This window comes from Chrysochloris asiatica, unplaced genomic scaffold (genome assembly GCF_000296735.1).
Source record: "Chrysochloris asiatica unplaced genomic scaffold, ChrAsi1.0 scaffold00135, whole genome shotgun sequence".
NCBI classification, from domain to species: domain Eukaryota; kingdom Metazoa; phylum Chordata; class Mammalia; order Afrosoricida; family Chrysochloridae; genus Chrysochloris; species Chrysochloris asiatica.
The window spans coordinates 7,672,284-7,680,023 of NW_006408653.1; the positions used below are offsets into that span (position 1 = coordinate 7,672,284).

A 7,740-nucleotide genomic window follows, 5' to 3' on the forward strand; every position below is an offset into this window, starting at 1 on the left:
ATTACATCTCAATGTAAAGAAGACAAAAGTCCTCACCATTGGACAAATAAACCACTTTCTTATGAACAGAAAAACATTGAAGTTGTCAAGGACTTCTATTCTTTTTGGATCAACCCTCAACACTATGGAAGCAGCAGTCAAGAAATCAAACAACATATTGTATTAGGCAAATCTGTTGCATAAGACCTTTTTAAAGTATTGAAGAGCAAAGATATCAGCTTGAAGACTAAGGTGTGCCTGACCCAAGCCTTGATATTTTCCATAACCTCATATGCATGTGAAACCTGGACAATAGATAAGGAAGACTGTAGAAAAATTGAATGGTGTTGGAGAGGAATACTGAAAATACCATAGCCTGCCAAAAGAACAAACAGATCTGTTTTGGAAGATGTGCAGCCAGAGTGCTCCTTGGAGGCCAGGATGGCCAAACTTAGTCTCTCATACTTCAGACCTATTGTCAGGAGGGACCAGTCGCTGGAGAAGGATATCATATTTGGTAGGGTGGAGAGTCAGAGAAAAAGAGGAAGACCCCCCAGAGTGATAGATTGGCAAAATGGCAGCATCAGTGGGCTCAATCATGGCAACAACTGTGAGGTTGTCCCAGGACTGGACAGTGTTTCGTTCTGTTGTACATAAGGTCACTAAGACTTGGTACCAACTTGATGGCACCTAACAACAACAACAAAAACAATCCATACTCGTGGAAGCAACAACCAAGTAATCAAATTACAAATTGTATTAAGCAAATCTGCTGCAAAAGATCTTCTGAATGTGTTAAAGAGCAAAGATGCCAGTTTGAGGACTAAGGTGTGCCTGATCCAAACCATCATATTATCAATTACCTCATATGTATGTGAAAGTAGGACAATGAATAAGGAAGACTGTAGTAGAATGGATACATTTGAATTCTTGTGTTGGTGAAGAGTACTCTGGTAGCGTAGTGGTTAGGAATCGGGCTGCGAACCACAAGGTCAGCAGTTCGAAACTACCAGCTGATCCGTGGGAGAAAGATGAGGCTTTATGCTCCCATAAAGATTTACAGCCTCGGAAACCCTATACAGGGTCGCTATGAGTCGGAACCGACTCCACGGCACATAACAATAACAACAACAACAAATGAATTTACAGAAGAACAAATATTTCTTGAAAGAATGCTCCTTAGAAGCAAGGATGTCAAAACTTTGTCTCTTGTACTTTGGATATGACGTACTGTCAGGAGGAATCAGTCCCTTCAGAAGAGCGTCAGGGTCAGTGAAAAACATGAAGATTTCCAATAAGATCGATTGACACAGTGACCACAACAATGGGCTCAAGCACAACAATTGTGAGGATGGTTCAAACAAGCTAAGAGTCAAAAATGACTCAAGTCACCTAACCAACAATGCTGTACTTGTTGTTGTTAAGTGCAATGGAGTCCATTCTGACCCATAGCAACCCTGTATAGGGTTTCCAAGGAGCGACTGGTGAGCTTGAATGCTGATCTTGTGATTCAAACGACTTTGCAGTCTGGCGCATTAACCCACAGCACCACACCAGGACTCCTAGGTAGCATTTTATTCTGTTATAGGGCCTCCATTGAGTCTGGAACCAATTAAGACTACAGCTTACAACACCAACAAAAACTGTGTCTTACCTGAGTCTTATCTTCTCCAAATTGAGCAACTTCTCCTCCAAATTACTCTTTTTTACAACACAGTGATCCCTCCCTTCTATATACATCTCAGTTCATTAACATCTTGTAATGAAGTTTTATCACAATACTCTAGGTACTGTACAAGTATTGTCCAACAGTTTAACTATCTCTCTTGCTTAGGGTACTGTATATTTTTTAGTTCTCCTTTAATTTAGACATTCTGAAATTTTTCTAAACGAAACTCTCTTCCTTTAAAATTTTTAGCTTAATGTATTAATATAAAATATTTGCTATGTCACTAATTATTCTTCAACCAATTTTTAATAGCATCATATTACGTCATGGCTTATCTCTGAGTGTCTATATCTGAATGATAAGTTTACTTCCATTTTTTCAGTTTTATAAAGAAAATGGTAATGAGGATCTTTATTAATAATTAAGTAGATTAATTTCTGATTATTTCCTCAGGAAACTAAGCTGAATATCTGTATACCATGATGTGGACACCCAGGATGACATCAGTCTTTTGGGCCCCAGCCTGAACACATTGCTTATTCATATTGAGGTTTCAGTCAACCAAAAGATTCCTCTTTTTCATTCTTGTTGCTGTTTAGCTACATCTTCTACACCCAGAGCTAAATCATCTTACTGTTTTCAATCTATTATTCCAAAGTCAAAGTTATTCTTTAAAATAGTCTTCATGTAGTACCAGCTCAATATAGGATATGGAGAACAAATACTAAGTAGCTCCCAGATACAAAAACAGTTGCTACTCCCAAAGCCAATTTCTTTTTTCCAAAATTGATACCACACTGTTTTCAAATGCTACTGAGTCTCTCTTAATATACTTTGCAGAGATGCACCTCACACACCCCACACCCTCTTCTATCACAAGACACCAAAATGGTGAGTATGGTTCAGACTTGATAACTCAGAACTTTTTAGCCTTCTGTCAATCCAACAGATCCACAACCTAAGGTAAGAATGGCAGTGTTTCTCTTCAACACATGATTTCAGGACCTCAATCTTTTGCCATCCAAATGGTAAGGGCATCAAGTTGACACCTAGAAGTATCAGTCAAGCTCAGGGTCAACTAAAAGACCTCCCCCGATGTTTCATTTCTTTCACTTGGGTTTGTGGTGGGGCACCAAGCGGATACCAGGTGAAAATGCTGAGAAGCCAGCTATCAAGGAGAAGAAGGCAGAAGTCAAGGAAGCAGATGCCAATAGCAAAGCTAAGAAGGCTAACATCAAGGGCACAAAACCAAAAAACAAACAACAACAAAAAAAAAAACAGTAAGAAAGGAAAGACCCACTACAGCTGAAATCCTGTCCTAGTCTGAGGAATTAGCAGGTATTCCCTATTGGCCGTGTATTCCAGAAAGGCCATGTACAAAAGGAAGTATACAGCTGCTAACTCCAGGGTAGACAAGAAGAAGAAAGAGAAGGTTCTTGCTATTCTCACAAAGCCAGTTGGTGGTGACAAGAATGGTGGTACCCAAGTGGTTAAACTGCACAAAATGCCCAGGTATTACCCTACTGAAGATGTGCCTTGAAAGCTGTTGAGTGATGGCAAACAACCCTTCTGTCATCATGTTAGAAGACTGCGGTCCAGCATCATTCCCAGGACCATTCTGATCATCCTCACTCTGGGCGCCATCAAGGCAAGAGAGTGGTTTTACTGAAACAGCTGGCTAGAGGCTTGCTCCTTCTGACTGGACCTCTGTTCATTAAACATTTCCTCAGCACAGAAATTTGCATCTCTACCTCTACCAAAATTGTTATTAGTGATGTAAATATCCCCAAACATCTTGAAGATGCTTACTTCGAGAAGAAGCAGCTGAGATTGCCTAAACACCAAGAAGGTGATATCGTCAACACTGAGAAAGATAAATGTGAGATTACAAAGCAGCGCAAGGTAGATCAGAAAGCTATGAACTAAAAAATTAGATCAGAAAGCTATGAACTAAAAAATTATGCCAAAAATCAAAGCCATTCCCCAGCTCCAAGACTACCTGTGTTTGCTCTCACAAATGGAATTTATCCTTACAAATTGGTGTTCAAGATTTCTTGCAAAGAACCTCATTTAATAACTAAAACATTGAAAAATGAGAGCGACATCCACAAACTTTCCTGGTGGATGCCTTCACTGTATCTCTCAAGGTGTATCCCTGGCCTGTACTTCCTAACTGCCTAACTGCCTCCTTAATGTGAGATCATCCCAAACTCTATTTCTTATAATGCTATTAATATCAATACAACTTTTTATTTCAGCAGACACATTTTATGGGCCTACTATGTCCATATTATTCACCAAGCTATAAGCATAGACACTTTGATTCACTGATGATTAAAAAGAAGAAAAGCTATTTTATTCAGTGAGCTCAGAATTCAGTGTATCAAATGGAAAGATGGAGTAGAAATAGCACTCAAATCAATTCACAAGTTACCTACAAAGCAAAGTACTATTAAGGTTTTAAAGATAATAAACGCATATGAAGAGTTTCATTTCACCCTTCTTGGTAAAGTATATCATATCATTCCACATCAGTACCTCTAGCAGAGCATTGTGTGCAATGTCTTCTGTAAGGAGCCCTGGTGGTTCAGTGGTTAAGCACTCAAGTTCTGACGGCTCAACAATTCAAACCCACCAATTGCTCTGCAGGTAAAAAACCTAACTGCTTCCATAAAGATACAGTCTAGAAAACCATCAGGGCAGTTTTATCTGATAATATGAATTGAAGTCTACTTAACAACACCCAACAACAACGTCACCCCTACCAAACTTAGTGCCTCATTTGCCTGCTACATTCCAGAAACAACATGATGCCCAAGCATGCTAGGCATTCAGAAAATAATCATTGAAAGTCAGATATTTTATACTGATACATAAAGCCACAGGGAATTTTACTATCAGAATCACAAATAACCTTATATAACCTTAATCTACCACCAACTCTTTGGGAAATAGGAGTTCAAGGTTACAGAGAGGAGAAAATGAAAATTATATTGAAAAGATAAGGTTAAAATGTCATCCTCACATTTCTACAACTCTGCAATCTTCATATGAAATTCCCTGCAAAGTATTTGGGTCTGGTCAGCAAGACCCATAGAGTAAATTGTAAATGGCAAGGTGTCTGAGTAACAAATTCACATCAGATTTCAGAAGAGAAAGAATAAACCTCACAAGTGGTAAGTTCAAGCTGACAAAACAAACACAAATTAATCTTGGCTCTCTAGAAAGTCTGGAGCAGAGAAGCTACAGTACTTGAAAAATCGGTAAATAGTCCCCTTTTCTGGTCATTATCATCTGAAGTGCACAAGATACTAAATAAACAGTCATATTATGTTCAAAATACTTCTAAGAAGAAAAAGACTGTCAACCATGCATTACAGAAGATAATGGCAGAAGAAAAGACAACATTTTACAGGTAAGACATCCGGAAAAATCATTTTCAGGTTTTTAGAACTGACAGGTTCTGAAGGAGACAGGCTTCTTTCTTCATAAATTAAAACATTTTTAAAATGCATTTTTGTTTTTATTTATTTATTTTATATCTAAAAAGTTTAAGAAGATTTTGGAGATGTCTGAGTCAAGCTGTCCCATTTCTCCACTGATTGGTAAAGAAACTGAGTTCCTGAGAACTTAGGGACTGGACTGCTCAAGGTCAAGAGCAAGGGACTACCAGGGGTCCCAGTCTAGGACTCCTGCCTGGTGCAGAGTCCAGAGCACAGCAAACATACTGCCATTCCTTGAACTTGATTTAAGAGGTCAACCTCAAAGAGTTCATGGGAAACTCAGGGAAATATTTTAAAACAGGATAATGAAATGTATTGTGTGATCCTGGACTGGATGCTATATTACCCTTTATAAAGGATAAAGAAATAGTGAAATTGGAATATAAATAATTGTACATGATTAATGTCAACTTTTATGAATCTGATAATTGTCTTGTGGTTGTACAAGAAAATATCTGTGTCTTAGATATACACTAAATTATTTGAGGGGGAAATGCTATGATGGCTAGATGTTCTGTTGTTGATGAAAATATACACAGCAAAACATTCATCAATTCTGCTTTGCATGAGAGATACATTCACAATGGGACCATGGCCTGTCTTCTCTAAGTTTTGCTGCAAATAAAGACTTCTCTGATTCAAGAATGATATAGATATACACAATTATATATATATTGTTATTGTTAAGTGCCGTCGAGTCAGTTCTGACCCATAGCAACCTTACATAGGGTTTCCGAGGAGCAACTGGTGAGCTTGAACTGCTGACCTTACAGTTCAAATGGCTTTGCAGTCCAGCACATTAACCCACAGAGCTACACCAGGGTTCCATGTATATATATGGAGTCCTGGCATCGCGCTGTAGGTTAATGCTCTGGACTGCAAAGTCAGTTTGAACCTCAAGGTCGGCGGTTTAGTGATTCAAGATCACCAGTTGCTCTTGGAAACCCTAGACAGGGTCACTGTGGGTCAGAACCAACTCATTGGCACTTAACAACAACAATATATGCACACACACACACCAAAAAATAATAATAATAATTCCACAGTCCCCACATATATAATTGAATGGCCTTGATTATAGTCTTTGAGTTGTACATTCTCAGCCTCTTCCATTTCTGAGTTTCTCCTCCTCAGTTACTTAAATTCACTGTACTCAAAAGTTTTTAATTTATCTAGGTGCTGTTGCCAATTTGATTCCATATAAAAAGGTTTTTTTAAAACATTTTATAGTAAATTGAGTGAAGATTTACAGAACAGATCACCAATTTTTACATTCAACAAATCATGTAATGTGCTGCATTACAAAGGTTACAGTCCCTCCATGTGTCAGTAATTGAGTATTTACATCTATTCACTTTAACTATAATGCCTCCCTATGTATCCTGTGATCTTCATCTTTCCTTTGCTAAACTCTTGCATATTGCCTGCCCTGTTACCCATGTTAACATGCGACTGCAATCTAGCCATGAATAATGTTTCCTCTGCCCTCCCCATGTAAAGAAAACCTTTCCTTAGCTTTTTACAACTTTGGTGTCATACAATATCTGTCCTTTTGTGATTCACTAATTTCACTCATCAGAATAGCCACCAGTTTAATCCATGTTGTGATGTGTTTTGCAGACTCATTATTATTCTTCAACCTTGCATAGTATTTATTGCATGTGTGTATACTAAAGTGTGCCTAACAATTCTTCTGTTGTAGGCATTTAGGCTGTCTATATTTTTGATGTGCCTTTTATAGACAACATATTGAAGGATCCTGTTTTCTTATCCATTCTCTTCTCTATGTCTCTTGATGGGTACATTTAATCCATTTGCATTCTGTGTATTTCTTGATCCTGGTGTGGCACTATGGGTTAATACACTAGACTATAAAGTTGCTTTGAACCATAATTTCGGTGGTTCAAGCTCACCAACTGCTCCTTGGAAACTCCTATACAGGGTCACTAAAGATTGGAACCAAGTCAACAGCATTTAACAACAACATGAAATAATTGCTGTCATTTTACCATGTGTTGTTTGTTTTGTTTTGTTTTTTATAGTGCTGCTGGTTTCTTTGTTCCACATAATTTTCTGCAAAGTTCATTGTTTGTGAGTTTTCATTTTCGTTTCTGTTGTGGTAATGTTTACTAAACATTTCTGCTTTTCCTCTTTTTTTATTTTGATGTATAGGTTTATTAACTTTCAGGGTAAACTACAGTTTACTGTAATTTATTGAATTATTTCCCTTTTTTAAAACAGTCTGTTTTATCTTGAAATCTACTTGAATTCCTTGCCATTTGGAAGTCTTATATCTTCCCTCTTCCCTCTTTTTGTTTTGAAGTTGACTTCATTATACATTGATATATCTGGTGCCGTATTTTCAATCTTGTAAGTTTGTTTTACTTTAAATAATTCTATGTTTGGATTGGGTTTTGGGTAGTGTTGTCATGTATAGTAATTTCAGGGTGTTGTCTGCTGTTGTTGATTCTCACTGCAAAGAACACCCTTTATCATTTTTTGTAAAGGTGATTTGGTCTTTAAATATTCCTTTAGTATCTGTGGATCAGGAAATGTCCTAATATCACCTGTGTATTTGAGGGACCACTT

The 7,740-nt window shown here is 37.6% G+C and overlaps 1 pseudogene; it reads left to right on the forward strand.

Moving 5' to 3' along the window:
• The first annotated feature begins 2,801 nt into the window (after window positions 1-2,801).
• LOC102818296 lies at window positions 2,802-3,829 on the forward strand (annotated as a pseudogene).
• The last annotated feature ends 3,911 nt before the right edge of the window (window positions 3,830-7,740 follow it).